Raw genomic sequence first — 17322 nt, forward strand, 5'->3', positions numbered from 1 at the left:
TGGGACACCCCAATGTAAACAGTTCCTCATTGAGATTCTTCTCCCAGAGGTCCCAATGCTGTGTCCTGCTGACAACTAAAGCTATCACACCATGAAAATACCAATTCTTTCTTTTCATAGACTCTGAAGGATAAAGGTATGAAGTCTTTGGCCACAAAGGGAAAAAAATATCCATAGCTGGATTTTTGCTTCTTTGTGGGTTCTTTCCTCCACACTTCTACCACTTTTCTTCCACCCTTTTAACCCCCTAACACTAGATAGGAGAGAAACAGAGAGAGGAGAAAGACTTTGACATTATCACTAGACTATGTCTAGTAGATTAGGGGCGTCAAGTTCTTTAAAGCAAGTTTGACCTTCACCTTCAAGATATCTAATTTCTTCCTTTCTATCCTTTTTTTCTTCCTTCCTTCCTTTCTTTTTGTCTGTCTTTCTTTCTCACTTTTTTCTTCCTTTTTCTATTCCTCTTCTTCCTCTTCCTCTTCCTTCCTTTCTTCCCTTCTTCTTTCTTCTTTCCTCCTCCTCCTCTTCCTCCTCTTCCTCCTCCTCCTCCCCTTCTTCCTTCTCCTTCTCCTTCTCCTTCTCCTTCTCCTTCTCCTTCTCCTTCTCCTTTTCTCCTTCTCCTTCTCCTTCTCCTTCTCCTTCTCCTTCTCCTTCTCCTTCTCCTTCTCCTTCTCCTTCTCCTTCTCCTTCTCCTTCTCCTTCTCCTTCTCCTTCTCCTTCTCCTTCTCCTTCTCCTTCTCCTTCTCCTTCTCCTTCTTCATGGCCATGGTCTGACACTGCCCCTCCAGAATAGCTGTAGACATTTTGTTCCATGTCTGACAGGTATTTCATATTGTTGCTGTAACACTGACACAGTCATCAACACAGAGAAATGACTTAGCTCAAGGACATGCTGACCACATACACTGTTTTGTTCTGTATGTTCTGAATGTTCTGTATGAGGTTTGCTAATCTTAAGAAACTTCATGGAGTTCGGAGGTACCCTAGGGAGGGCACGGATCGAAGAGCAGAAGGTAGGAGAACCCGCCCACAGCCCTAGGCCTTATCTGGCAGTTGAGAGCCCCCCAGAGGACACCTGGCAGCCAGACCCTGCCCCTGCGGAGAACCACTCCCCTTCCGCCTCTGGCCCGGATACCAGTGGCTCTAGAAGTCTCCCAGCCAATCTGCTCCCCTCTGGAAACTGAGTTCGGAGGCACCCTAGGGAAGGCACAGACCGCAGAGCTGCAGAGGCACCCAAGAGAGGTCAAAGACCCTAGAGCTGCAGGCATCCTAGTGAGGACACGGCCCTCAGAGCAGTAGAGCAGGGAACACCATATCTCAAAGTATCATAGAGAAGCAACTACATTCAGAATAGCAAACACCTAGCTGGTCTACCATTGTGGAGACTCCTTATCCTGAAACATCCTAGAAGAGCCACTGAACCCAGAGCAGCTGGAGCTCAGGATCATAGAGTCATCCATGCCCCGAGGAGTTCTGATACAACCAAGATAACTGAAAAGGCAGACTCCAGTCAGAACCAGTGAGCTCGAGGAGAACTACAGCTAACCAAATGGCGAAAGGCAAGCGCAGGAATGTAAACAACAGAAACCAAAGCTACTTGACATCACCAGAACCCAGTTCCCCCACCATAACAAGTCCTGATCACCACATCACACCAGAAAAGCAGGACCCAGAATTAAAATCACTTCTCATGATGATGTTAGAGGACTTTAAGAAGGTCATAAATAACACTCTCAAAGAATTTGAGGAGAACACAGGTAAACAGGTAGAAGCCCTTAAAGAAATGCAAGAAAACTCAACCAAACAGATGAAGGAATTAAACAAAACTGTCCAGGATCTAAAAAGGGAAGTAGAAGCAATAAAGAAATCTCAAAAGGAGACTACTCTGGAGATAGAAAACCTAAGAAAAAGACCAGAGGTCATAGATGCAAGCATTACCAACAGAATACTAGAGATAGAAGAGAGAATCTCATGTGCAGAAGACACCATGGAAAACATTGACACAACTGTCAAAGAAAATGCAAAATGCAAAAATCTCCTAACCCAAAACATCCAGGAAATCCAGGACACAATGAGAAGACCAAACCTAAGGATAATAGGTATAGATGAGGGTGAAGACTCCCAACTTAAAGGGCCAGTAAATATCTTCAACAAAATTATAGAGGAAAACTTCCCTAACCTAAAGAAAGAGCTGTCCATAAATATACAAGAAGCCTACAGAACTCCAAATAGACTAGACCAGAAAAGAAATACCTCTCGTAACATAATAATAAAAACATCAAATATACAAAACAAAGAAAAAATACTAAAAGCAGTAAGGGAAAAAGGTGAAGTAACATATAAAGGCAGACCTATAAGAATTACACCAGACTTCTCACAAGAGACTATAAAAGCCAGAAGATCCTGAACTGATATCATACAGGCCCTAAGAGAACACAGATGCCAGCCCAGACTACTATACCCAGCAAAACTCTCAATCAATATTGATGGAGAAACCAAAATATTCCATGACAAATCCAAATTTACACAATATCTTACCACAAATCCAGCCCTTCAAAGGATAATTGGTGGAAAACTCCAAAGCAAGGAGGGAAACTACAACCTAGAAAAAGCAAGAAAGTAATCTTCTAACAACCCTAAAAGAAGGTAGCTATACAAACATAACACAACCGCCAATAACAAAAATAACAGGAAACAACATTCATTTTTCCTTAATATCTCTTAATATCAATGGACTCAATTCTCCAATAAAAAGACATAGACTATCAGATTGGATACATAAACAGGACCCAACATTTTGCTGCATACAGGAAACGCACCTTTCTGAAAAAGACAGAAACTACCTCAGAGTAAAAGGTTGGAAAACAATCTTCCAAGCAAATGGCCCCAAGAAACAAGCTGGAGTAGCAATTCTAGTATCAAATAAACTAGTTTTTCAACCAAAAGTAATCAAAAAAGATAAAGAAGGACACTTCATATTCATCAAAGGAAAAGTGCACCAAGAGGAACTTGCAATTCTGAACATCTATGCCCCAAATGCAAGGGCACCCACATATATAAAAGACACTTTACTAAAGCTTAAAGCATACATTGCACCTCACACAATAATAGTGGGAGATTTCAACACCCCACTCTCAGCTATGGACAGATCGTGGAAACAGAAACTAAACCAAGACACAATGAAACTAACAGAAGTTATGAACCAATTGGACTTAACTGACATCTATAGAACATTTCATCCTAAAACAAAAGAATATACCTTTTTCTCAGTACCTCATGGTACCTTCTCCAAAATAGACCATATAATTGGTCACAAAACAGGCCTCAACAGATACAAAAAGACTGAAATAATCCCTTATACCCTATCAGACCACCATGGACTAAGACTTGTCTTTGACTTGGACAAAAACAACAGAAAGCCCACACACACTTGGCAACTGAACAATGCTCTACTCAATGATAACTTGGTCAAGGAAGAAATAAAGAAAGAAATTAAAGACTTTTTAGATTTAAATGAAAATGAGGACACATCATATCAAAATTTGTGGGACTCGATGAAAGCAGTACTAAGAGGAAAAATCATAGCTCTAAGTGCCCACAAAAAGAAAATGGAAAGAACGTACATTAATAAATTGACAGCACACCTGAAAGAGTTAGAACAAAAAGAAGCTAATATACCCAAGAGGAGTAGACAGCAGGAAATAGTCAAACTCAGGGCTGAAATCAACCAAGTTGAAACAAAAAGAACTATACAAAATATCAACAAAACCAGGAGCTGGTTCTTTGAGAAAATCAACAAGATAGACAAACCCTTAACCAGACTAACCAAAGGGCGCAGAGACAGTACTCAAATTAATAAAATCAGAACTGAAAAGGGAGACATAACAACAGAAACAGAGGAAATTAAAAAAAATCATCAGAGCCTACTACAAAGGCCTATACTCAACAAAATTGGAAAATCTGGATGAAATGGACAATTTTCTAGACAGATACCAGGTACCAAAGTTAAACAAGGAGCAGATACACCATCTAAACAGTCGCATAACGCCTAAAGAAATAGACATAGTCATTAAAAATCTTCCCACCAAAAAATGTCCGGGGCCAGATGGTTTCAGTGCAGAATTCTTTCAGACCTTCCAGGAAGACCTAATACCAATTCTCTTCAAACTATTCCACAGAATAGAAACAGAAGGAACACTACCCAATTCATTCTATGAAGCTACAATTATGCTCATACCTAAGCCTCACAAAGACCCAACAAAGAAGGAGAACTACAGACCAATCTCTCTTATGAATATTGATGCAAAAATACTCAATAAAATTCTCGCAAACCGAATGCAACAACATATCAAAGCAATCATCCATCATGATCAAGTAGGCTTTATCCCAGGAATGCAGGGATGGTTCAATATTCGGAAATTCATCAATGTAATCCACTACATAAGTAAACTCAAAGAGAAAAACCACATGATCATCTCACTAGATGCTGAGAAAGCATTTGACAAAATACAACATCCCTTCATGTTAAAAGTCTTGGAAAGATTAGGAATTCAAGGTCCATACCTAAACATAGTAAAAGCAATATACAACAAGCCAGTAGCCAACATCAAACTAAATGGAGAGAAACTTGAAGCAATCCCACTAAGATCAGGGACCAGACAAAGCTGCCCACTCTCACCCTACCTATTCAATATAGTACTGGAAGTCCTAGCTAGAGCAATTAGACAACAAAAGGAAGTCAAAGGTATACAAATTGGAAAGGAAGAAGTCACAATTTCACTATTTGCGGATGATATGATAGTATACTTAAGTGACCCTAAAACTTCCACCAGAGAACTCCTAAACCTGATTAACAACTTCAGTAAAGTGGCTGGATATAAAATCAACTCAAACAAATCAGTAGCCTTCCTATATTCAAAAGATAAACAGGCTGAGAAATAAATTATGGAAATTACACCCTTCACAATAGTTACAAATAATATAAAATATCTTGGAGTGAATCTAACTAAGCAAGTGAAGGATCTGTATGACAAGAACTTCAAGTCTCTGAAGAAAGAAATCGAAGAAGATCTCAGAAGATGGAAAAATCTCCCATGCTCCTGGATTGGCAGGATTAATATAGTAAAAATGGCCATCTTGCCAAAAGCAATCTATAGATTCAATGCAATCCCAATCAAAATTCCAAATCAATTCTTCATAGAGACAGAAAGAGCAATTTGCAAATTTATTTGGAACAACAAAAAACCCAGGATAGCGAGAAATATTCTCAACAACAGAAGAACTTCTAGGGGAATCACCATCCCTGACCTCAACCTATCCTACAGGGCAATAGTAATAAAAACTGCATGGTATTGGTACAGAGATAGGCATGAAGATCAATGAAATAGAACTGAAGACCCAGAAATGAGCCCACATACCTATGGTCACTTGTTCTTTGACAAAGGAGCTAAAACCATCCAGTGGAAAACGGACAGCATTTTCAGCAAATGGTATTGGTTCAACTGGAGGTCAACATGTAAAAGAATGCAAATCGATCCATTCACATCTCCTTGTACAAAGCTCAAATCCAAGTGGATAAAAGACCTTCACTTAAAACCAGATACACTGAAACTAATAGAAGAGAAGTTGGGAAAGACCCTTGAATAACTAGGCACAGGGGAAAAGTTCCTGAACAGAACACCAATGGCTTATGCTCTAAGATCAAGAATTGACAAATGGGACCTCATCAAATTGCAAAGCTTCTGTAAGGCAAAGGACATAGTCAATAAAACAAATCGGCAACCAACAGATGGGGAAAAGATCCTAACCAATCCTACATCCGATAGAGGGCTAATATCCAAGATATACAAAGAACTCAAGAAATTATACTCCAGACAACCATATAACCCTATTAAAAAATGGGGTACAGAGCTAAACAAAGAATTCTCAACAGAAGAAACTCGAATGGCTGAGAAACACCTTAAGAAATGCTCCACATCCTTAGTCATCAGGGAAATGCAAATCAAAACAACTCTGAGATACCACCTCACACCAATCAGAATGGCTAAGATCAAAAACTCAGGTGATAGTAGTGCTGGTGAGGATGCGGAGAAAGAGGAACACTCCTCCATTGTTGGTGGGATTGCAAGCTGGTACAACCACTCTGGAAATCAGTCTGGCGGTTCCTTAGAAAACTGGACATAGCATTACCTGAGGATCTAGCTATAGCACTCCTGGGCATATACCCAGAAGATGCTCCAACATATAATAAAGACATATGCTCCACTATGTTCATAGCAGCCTTATTTATAATAGCCAGAAGCTGGAAAGAACCCAAATGCCCTTCAACAGAGGAATGGATACAAAAAATGTGGTACATCTACACAATGGAGTATTACTCAGCTATTAAAAATAATGAATTCGAGAAATTTTTAGGTAAATGGATGGATCTAGAAATTATCATCTTGAGTGAGTTAACCCAATCCCAAAAGAACACACAGGGTATTTACTCACTGTTAAGCGGATGTTAGCCCCAAAGCTAGGATTAGCGAAGATTCAACCAGCAGACCACATGAATCTCATGAAGAAGGAAGACCAAGAGGGGATGCCTCAGTTCTACTTAGAACAAGTAACAAAAATGCTCAAGGGAGCAAATATGGAAACAAAACATTGGACAGAAACTGAAGGAGGGGCCATCAGGAGACCACTCCACCTCGGTATTCATCCCATGTACAGCCACCTAGGCTAAACACTGTTGTGGATGGCTGGAAGTGCATAATCTGAGAAACATGATATAGCTGTCTCCTTAGAGGTCTGCCAAAGACAAACACACTCAGAGGACGATGCTCACAGTTAACCATTGATATGATCAGGGGTTTCCCAATGGAGAACTTAGAGAGAGGACTGAAGGATCGGAAAGGGTTTGAGATCCCAGGAGGAAAGCAACAATACCAAACAACCAGAGCCCTCCAGGGTCTAAACCACCGGCCAGGGAACACATAGGGAGGGACCCAAGACTCCAGCGGTATATGGAGGGGAGGATGGCCTTGTCGGGCATAGGTGGAAGAGGAGTTTCTTGGTCCCATAAAAAATAAACAGAGTGGGGGGGGGAGAATGTGAGGGTGGGGAGGGGATAGTGGGGGTGGTAGGTGCGGTCACTGCCTCATAGAAGCATGAGGAGGGGGATGGGATGGGAGGTTTCTGGGTGATGGGAGGAAGTGAGGTTAGGAGATAAAATCTGAAGTGTAAATATTACAACCAATTTTCCAAAGGGGGAAAAAAGAAAAGTTGTTAGAACCAACATCTTTAAAAAGAATGTCAGCCCCCTAGCGGGGGAAAATTTTTTTTCTTGATACTAAAACTTGTTCTGAGAATTGTATATTGCAGAATACACAGCCTTGGTGTATCTACTCATCAAGCATACTGAGCAGACCTGCCCAAACCTCCAATGTCCTGGAATTCCATCTGGATTCAGTGAAGACACAGCATCAGAGGCTTATCAACTTACTCTTCCCCCCCACCCCTCTTCTAATATCTCAATGCCCTTAATCAGCTTGAAGAAGTTAAAGAAGAGTCAGCGCCCCTATTCCCTGGGCTTGGGGACTAATGTGGTTAATAATGGTCTGTCTTTCTAGGGAAAAGTAGTGGTCTTGTTGGAACAGGGAGGATTAGCTAGGACTTATTGCATAGCCATAACCTATTGGTAGAAATCTGTATAATTATTATCAAGATGAAGTTATAATTTTTTAAATGGTACAAAACTTACTTTGATTTCAAATTTAAGGTTTTCATTGGCACAAGCTTCTTATTAATATAAAAATGAGATGAATATTGATACGCTCATGGACAATGTGCCTGTATAACACATTTAGGAATACAAGGCCTAGACCCAGTCCTTCTCTAACTTTTTTAACTGATTTGGGACAGTTAACCTATGAGTTAAGGGACTATAGCAAATTCATGGCTTTGAGTTTATTGATAGGAGGTTTCCCATATTTTATTTAGAAATAGCTGAGAGGAGTTAACAGACAACAGTCCAGGTTACCTTACATGGATAGTTGGTTTTCAAAACGTCAGAAGTCCATAGAATTGATGCTACAAATATTTCTATATTAATGTTCATTCTGATTAGAGACCTGTCTGCTCCTGACAGCTTCCTGTTGTGGATTCTAAGAAGAAATTGAGCATCCTTGGTGTTATGCCAGTTGTGTGGTGACAGCCACTAGGCAAGAATTGCCTCTTTCCATCTACAGACAAATTACTGTCCAGAAGAGGACACACTTGCAGAATAGTCGACTGATTATATCTGCCTAGACAGAGTAATCAGCCCTTAATAATCCTGCACCACTAAGGTCTGTCAGATGACTCTGGGCTAGAAGGCTGAAAATTTGATGCTCAAACGTTCAGTAGTATAGGGGCTTTTCAGGTGTTGAGCGGTCTCTATAAATTGGCTAAGTTTTAGAAGCTACGTTTAGTGCTTCCCATAACTTCAATTAACTCAGTCATTCTGGATTTCTGATGGGGTTGAAGACCCATAGTCTCATAGCCAATCCTGGCTATTTACTTTGAGAGAAAAGATCTGAGTATATAGTTTTCAGCTGACATTCACTCTAAAGCCAAAAAAAAAAAAAAAAAAAAAAAAGCCAGGATCAAAAAGTAAGTGTTTTAGTTAGAAGAGATGACAGAGGTTCTGGTTAGTCAACAAAATGATGGACTGGGTATTAGGACTATCTTGTACCTCACTGGTATAATTAGGAATAAGTATGCTCTAACTGTATTTTGAGAGAAAAGTTTTACTTTAACAGGAAGAGTGATATGTAGGAGGAGCTAAGTGGGAAGGAGTATTGAGAGGAAGAGATGGAGTAAGGAGAGAAGATGAAGGAGAGGAGAAGCTAGGTGATGAGAGAGAGAAAGAGAGAGGGGGCATGGAGGCACATGTTCACAGGTCTCCACCAGTCAAAGATAGTTTTTATATCTAGGTTGGGTGTTGGGTTACGCTTCTGATTGAGCATTACCAAACTTATAAATCCTTTGATTAACATTTAAAAATATATATATATAAAAGCAAAAAGGAAAGGGGGGCATGGGACAGGGGTTTTCTAGGGAGGGGAAATGGGGAAAGGGGAAGGCATCTTAAATGTAAATAAAATATTAAATAAAAAAATAAAATATATATATAAAAAAAGAAACTTCATGAAGTTTTACACAGGACCCATCAAATCAAAGATCAATATGAACTGTTATATCTAAAATGGCTCGAATCAGAGCTGACCACCAGGCAGCCCTTCCTGCACCTACATATGAGCTCACTGTGGTTTTTGTGGATAACACTGAAAAATGCTACTAATAAGTCAAAGTTATGATTGTTAATACTCATGCTCTGTCATCTCAATGTTCTGAAATTCCCCTGTTCACCACCCATCTACATCCCCCCTTACCTTATGCAGGACCAATCAGCTAAAGGTTAGCTGAAAATACTTTGCCTACTAAGCCAACTGCTCCCCTCCTTGCCCTTTAAACTTTTGGACCTGGTTTTTCCTATAAAAAGTTTATTCTGAGAGCAGACTCGATTGGATTTTTCCTTCTAGTGGACCTGGGCATCCAGAATTATGGTGTGCATTCAATAAACTATTCTTGTTTAACTGAGATCAGTGTTTGTTTGTTTTGAGTGGCAACTCCCTGAACACCAGCACCACTACTTCTTCTCTTCTTCTTCTTCTTCTTCTTCCTCTTCCTCTTCCTCTTCCTCTTCCTCTTCCTCTTCCTCTTCCTCTTCCTCTTCCTCTTCCTCTTCTTCTTCTTCTTCTTCTTCTCCTTCTCCTTCTCCCTCTCCCTCTCCCTCTCCCTCTCCCTCTCCCTCTCCCTCTCCCTCTCCCTCTCCCTCTCCCTCTCCCTCTCCCTCTCCCTCTCCCTCTCCCTCTCCCTCTCCCTCTCCCTCTCCCTCTCCTTCTTCTCTCATAACTACTTAACAAGAGGAGACCAACAGCAACTAACAGCAATCAACCTGCAGCTGGCAAAATTATGCCCTGCTAGAGCACAAGGCAAATCATAATCCACTGCTTGGAACTGGTCAGAAGCAGCCCCATATCCCACACCTGGGGTTTAAGTGAAAACAAATTCTTATAATATATCTATTTTTCTTAAAGAAACCAGAATTCTCATTACAAACATCAGTGTATATCACAGCACAGGCCTCAGAAACAATTGCAAAGTATTATCTAGCAATGCCATGTGTGGCAAAATTCTGAAGATAATGTCAATCACTTCCTGCTCTTCCGTGTTGCATTGTTAATATGTGCCTGGTAATGTACTTTTTTTGACCTAGAAAAGATAAAAATATTTTTACTATACCCTTCCTTCAAATAAAGAAATGATGATGATTATACAATATTTTCTCAAAACACTTTATCAATATTTGTATAAACATATATACTTATACACATATACATTTTACAATATTAATTTGTACTCCATACCACTGCACCTATTTTTTCTCTCCCTCTTCCTCTTCCTCTCTCTCTCACTTGTGCTCTCACTCTCTCCCTCTCCGTCCTCCTCGTTCCTCCCTCCTCCCCTTCTCCCTCCCGCCTCTTCCTCTCTGTGTTTCCACGTGTGTTTTCCAGTGTACTTGTGAGTATTCATGTGGAGATCTAAGAACAACCTTGGATGATTGTTTGTCGTTGTGTACTCCAATGATGTATAAGCTTCTAGAGTCTCTTCTGTCTCCTTTCCCATCTCTCCTCAGGGCAGTGAGATTGCATATGCACACTAATGTACCTGCTTTATGTGGGTCCTGGAGACAGGCACTACAAGATCATTGCCCATGGCGTCATCTCCACATCCCCTTTTAAATTTCTTTGTCCTTTATTTCTGGGAAAACAGCATTATTAGAGAGCTAATTTAAAAGTGAATTTGGCCAGATGAGTGGATCAGTACACTGTGAAATCAATAACAAGACAATTGGGCCTGGTTCCATATAGGCCACAGAGTTTTACAGTATTCTCAGATGCATTTTGCATCTGTAAACCTGTGATTTTTCAAGTGTGTCACAGAGAAAAGAAAACACATGCATAAATCAATAACCCCAAATGACTAGCAATACCAAGTGTGAGATCAATCAGAAACTAGTGGAGAATTATGCATCGGGTATTTCCAGGTACCTCTGGGATCTTCTAAGTCCCACTGAACTCCAATTTCCCCTCTATTTTCACTGTTAGTTCTCTGACTCTGTGTTTATGTCTCCTTTTTTTTTCCTTATTTTTTTTTATTATTATTAGGTCTTTCATTTACACTTCAGATACCATCCCGTTTCCCCATTCCCCCCCCCTTAGAAAACCCCTATCCCATGCCCCCTTTTCCTTTTTGCATTTATACATTTTTTTAAGAAATGTTAATCATAGGCTTTATAAGTTTGGTATTGTTCAATCAGAGGTGTAACCCACTACCCAACCTAGATATATCAACTATCTTTGACTGGTGGAGATACATGAACATCTGCTTCCCTGTCTCCCCCCTCTATCTCTCTTTCATCACCTAGCTTCTCCTCTCCTTCTTCTTCTCCTCTTCTTACTCCTTTTCTTCCTCTCAGTACTCCTCCCACCTTAGCTCCTCCTACACATCACCCTTCCTGTTAAAATGAAACTTTTCTCTCAAAATACAATTAGAGCATAATTATGCCTATTTGTACCAGTGAGGTACAAGATAGTCCTAATACCCAGTCCATCTTTTTGTTGACTAACCAGCACCTCTGTCATCTATCCTAACTAAAACACTTAGTTCTGAACCTGGCTTTTTCCTTGGCTTTAGGATGAATGTCAGCTGATGACCATACACTCAGATCTTTTCTCTCAAAGTAAATAGCTATAAGTTTTCAACCCCATCAGAAATCCAGAATGACTGAGTTGACTATAATTGTGGGAAGCACAAAGCATAGCTTCTAAAACTTAGCCAATTTATAGAGACCTCTGAACACCTGGACACTCGCTCTACTTCAAAACGTTGGAGCATCTGTTCTTCTGCCTTCTGGCCCAGGATCATCTGACAGACCTTAGTGCTGCAGAATTATTAAGGGCTGATTACTCTGTCTAGGCAGATATAATCAGTCGACTATTCTGCAAGTGTGTCCTTTTCTGGACAGTATTTTGTCTGTAGAAGGAAAGTGGCAATTCTTGCCTAGTGGCTGTCTCACCACAACTGGAGTAACTCCAAGGATGCTCAATTTCTTCTTAGAATTTAACATAGGAAGCTGTCCGGAGCAGACAGGTCTCTAATGAAAATGAACATTAATACTGAAATGTTTGTCATGTCAATTCTAAGGATTTCTGATGTTTTGAAAACCAGCTATCCATGTAAGGTAATCTGGACTGTTGCCTGTTAACTCCACTCAGCTATTTCTAAATAAAACATAGAGAACACCCTTATAATAAACTCCAAGTCATGAATTTGCTATAGTCCCTTAACTCACAGGCTGACCATCTCAAATCAGTTAAAAAAGTTAAAGAAGGACTGGGTCTAAGCTTTGTATTCCTAAGTGTGTTATACTGGTACAATGCCTATGAGAGTAACAATATTCATCTCACTCTTATATCACTAAGAAGCTCATGCCAATGAAAACCTTAAAATTTGTAAACAAAGTAAATTGGTGCCATTTAAGAATTTATATCTTCATCTTGATATTAATTATACAGATTTCTACTAAGAGGTTATGGCTATGCAATAAACCCTAGCTAATCCTCTCTATTCCGACAAAACCACTACTTTTCCCTAGGGAGACAGCCCAACATTTACCACCTTAGTCCCCATGCCCAGGGAATAGGGGCGCTGACTCATCATTAGCTTCTTCAAGCTGATTATGGGCGTTGAGATATTAGAAGAGGAGTGGGGGGGAGAGCAAGTTGACAATCCTCTGATGCTGTGTCTTCGCTGCCTCCAGATGGAATTCACGGACCTCAGAGGTTTGAGCAGGTCTGCCCAGCTTGCTTGTTGAGTAGATACACCAAGGCTGATCATTCTGCAATATACAATTCTCAAAACAAATTTTAGTATCAAGATAGTTTTTTTTTAAAGAGGGCTGACATTTTATTAAGAATGTTGGTTCTAACCGCTTTTCTATTTTTCCCCTCTTTTATTGGATATAATATTTACATTTCAAATTTTATCCCCTTACCATATTTCCCCCACCACCCAGGAAGCCTTTATCCCATCCCCCCTCCTCCTGCCTCTATGAAGGTGTTTACCCACCTACCCCCAGCCTCCCTCCCCACCCTCAGATTCCCCCCCCTCAGTGCTCAGCCTTCAGGGTACCAATGATCTTGTCTCCCACCTATGCCCAACAGGGCCATCCTCCCCTACATATACAGCTGGAGTCATGTGTCTCTCCCTATGTGCTCCTGGGCTGGTGGTTTAGACCCTGGGGAGCTCTGGCTGGTTGGTATTCTTGCTCTCCTCACAGGGCCACCAGCCCTTATGGTTCACGGTTCCTTCAATTTACTCTCTAACTCCTCCATTGGGAACCTTTGATCAGATTAATGAATAGCTGTGGGTATCTGTCTCTGGGTATGTCCGACTCTGAGAGACCTCTAAGGAGACAGCCTTATCAGGCTGCTGTCAGCTTTCCCATCTTGACATCCCTATCAGCGTCTATTTTTGGTGACTGCCTATGGAATGAATACCCAGACACAATGGTCTCCCTACAACCCCCCCTTCAGATTCTGACCCACACTTTGTCTCCATATTTGCTCCCTTGGTTATTTAGTTACTCCTTCTAAGACCTAGGCATCCTCACTTGTTCTTTCTTCTTCATGAGCTTCATGTGGTCTGGTAGTTGAATCTTTGTTGTTTCAGATTTTTGGGCTAATCTCTACTTATCAGTTAGTAAATACCATGTGTGTTCTTTTTGTGATTGGGTTACCTCACTCAGAATGATATTTTCTAGTCCCATCCATTTACCTAAGAATTTCCCAAATTCATTATCTTTAATAGCTGAGTAATATTCCATTGTGTAAATGTACCACATTTTTTGTATCCATTCCTCTGTTGAAGGGCATCTGGGTTCTTTCCAGCTTCTGGCTATTATAAATAGGGCTGCTATGAACATAGTGGAGCATATGTCTTTGTTATTTGTTGAGGCATTTTCTGGGTATATACCCAGAAGTGGTATAGCTGGGTCCTCAGGTAGTGCTATGTCCAATTTTCTGAGGAACCGCCAGACTGACTTCCAAAGTGGTTGTACCAGCTTGCAACCCCACCAACAATGCAGGAGTGTTCCTCTTTCTTCACATCCTCACCAGCACTACTATCACCTGAGTTTTTGATCTTAGCCATTCTGACTGGTGTGAGGTGGTATCTCAGTGTTGTTTTGATTTGCATTTCCCTGATGACTAAGGATGTTGAACATTTCTTAAGGTGCTTCTTGGCCATTCGAGTTTCCTCAGTTGAGAATTCTTTGTTTAGCTCTGTACCCCATTTTTTAATGGGGTTATTTTGTTTGGTGTATAATTTCTTGAGTTCTTTTAAATATTCGATATTAGCCCCCTATCAGATGTAGGATTGGTAATGATCTTTTCCCAATCTGTTGGTTGCCATTTTGTCATGTTGACAGTGTCCTTTGCCTTACAGAAGCTTTGCAATTTGATGAGGTCCCATTTGTCGATTCTTGATCTTAGAGCATAAGCCATTGGTGTTCTGTTCAGGAACTTTTCCCCTGTGCCTAGGTATTTGAGGGTCTTCCCCAACTTCTCTTCTAATAGTTTCAGTGTATCTGGCTTTATGTGAAGGTCCTTTATCCACTTGGAGTTGAGCTTTGTGCAAGGGGATAAGAATGGATTAATTTGCATTCTTCTACATGTTGACCTCCAGTTGAGCCAGCACCACTTGTTGAAAATGCTGTCCTTTTTCCACTGGATGGATTTAGCTCCCTTGTCAAAGATCAAGTGACCATATGTGTGCGGGTTCATTTCTGGGTCTTCAATTCTATTCCATTGATCATCCTGTCTGTCTCTGTACCAATACCAAGCAGTTTTTATCACTACTGCTCTGTAGTACAGTTTGAGGTCAGGAATGGTGATTCCCCCAGACATTCTTTTATTGTTGAGAATAATTCTTGCTATCCTAGGTTTTTTGTTATTCCAAATGAATTTGTAAATTGCTCTTTCTATCTCTATGAAGAATTGATTTGGAATTTTGATGGGTATTGCATTGAATCTGTAGATTGCTTTTGGCAGGATAGCCATTTTTACTAAGTTAATCCTGCCAATCCAGGAGCATGGGAAATCTTTCCATCTTCTGAGATCTTCTTCAATTTCTTTCTTGAGAGACTTGAAGTTCTTGTCATACAGATCTTTCACTTGCTTTGTTAGATTCACTCCAAGATAATTTATTTTATTCGTGGCTATTGTGAAGGGTGTCATTTCCCTGATTTCTTTCTCTGCCTGTTTATCCTTTGAGTATAGGAAGGCTACTGATTTGTTTGAGTTGATTTTATATCCAGCCACATTGCTAAAGTTGTTTATCAGGTTTAGGAGTTCTCTGGTGGAAGTTTTAGGTTCACTTAAGTATACTATCATATCATCTGCAAATAGTGAAATTTCGACTTCTTCCTTTCCTATCTGTATCCCTTTGACTTCCTTTTGTTGTCTAATTGCTCTGGCTAAGACTTCCAGTAATATATTGAATAGGTAAGGTGAGAGTGGGCAGCCTTGCCTAGTCCCTGATCTTAGTGGGATTGCTTCAAGTTTCTCTCCATTTAGTTTGATGTTGGCTATTGGCTTGCTGTATATTGCTTTTACTATGTTTAGATATGGGCCTTGTATTCCTGATCTTTCCAAGACTTTTAACATGAAGGGATGTTGAATTTTGTCAAATGCTTTCTCAGCATCTAGTGAGATGACCATGTGGTTTTTCTCTTTGAGTTTATTTATGTAGTGGATTACATTGATGGATTTCCGAATATTGAACCATCCCTGCATTCCTGGGATAAAGCCTACTTGATCTTGATGGATAATTGTTTTGATGTGTTGTTGCATTCAGTTTGCGAGAATTTTATTGAGTATTTTTGCATCAATATTCATAAGAGAGATTGGTCTGTAGTTCTCTTTCTTTGTTGGGTCTTTCTGTGGTTTAGGTATGAGTGTAATGGTAGCTTCATAGAATGAATTGGGTAGTGTTCCTTCTGTTTCTATTCGATGGAATAACTTGAAGAGAATTGGTATTAGGTCTTCCTGGAAGGTCTGAAAGAATTCTGCACTGAAACCATCTGGCCCCGGACATTTTTTGGTGGGAAGATTTTTAATGACTGTGTCTATTTCTTTAGGCGTTATGGGACTGTTTAGGTGGTTTATCTACTCCTCGTTTAACTTTGGTACCTGGTATCTATCTAGAAAATTGTCCATTTCCTCCAGATTTTCCAATTTTGTTAAGTATAGGCCTTTGTAGTAGGATCTGATAATTTTTTTAATTTCCTCTGTTTCTGTTGTTATGTCTCCCTTTTCAGTTCTGATTTTATTAATTTGAATGCTGTCTCTGCGCCCTTTGGTTAGTCTGGCTAAGGGTTTGTCTATCTTGTTGATTTTCTCAAAGAACCAGCTCCTGGTTTTGTTGATATTTTGTATAGTTCTTTTTGTTTCGACTTGGTTGATTTCAGCCCTGAGTTTGATTATTTCCTGCCGTCTACTCCTCTTGGGTATACTAGCTTCTTTTTGTTCTAATGCTTTCAGGTTTGCTGTCAAGTTGTTAATGTATGCTCTTTCCACTTTCTTTTTGTGAGCACTTATAGCTATGATTTTTCCTCTTAGTACTGCTTTCAATGAGTCCCACATGTTTTGATATGATGTGTCCTCATTTTCATTTAAATCTAAAAAGTCTTTAATTTCTTTCTTAATTTCTTCCTTGACCAAGTCATCATTGAGTAGAGCATTGTTCAAGTGTATGTGGGCTTTCTGTTGTTTTTGTCTATGTCAAAGACAAGTCTTAACCCATGGTGGTCTGATAAGGTACTAGGGATTATTTCAATCTTTTTGTACCTGTTGAGGCCTGTTTTGTGACCAATTATATGGTCTATTTTGGAGAAGGTACCATGAGGTGCTGAGAAGAAGGTATATTCTTTTTTTTTAGGATGAAATGTTCTATAGATGTCAGTTAGGTCCAATTGGTTCATAACTTCTGTTAGTTTCATTGTGTCTTGATTTAGTTTCTGTTTCCATGATCTGTCCATAGCTGAGAGTGGGGTGTTGAAATCTCCCACTATTATTGTGTAGGGTGCAATGTATGCTTTAAGCTTTAGTAAAGTGTCTTTTATATATGTGGGTGCCCTTACATTTGGGGCATAGATGTTGAGAATTGCGAGTT

The sequence above is a fragment of the Arvicanthis niloticus genome, chromosome 8 (assembly GCF_011762505.2).
Source record: "Arvicanthis niloticus isolate mArvNil1 chromosome 8, mArvNil1.pat.X, whole genome shotgun sequence".
NCBI classification, from domain to species: domain Eukaryota; kingdom Metazoa; phylum Chordata; class Mammalia; order Rodentia; family Muridae; genus Arvicanthis; species Arvicanthis niloticus.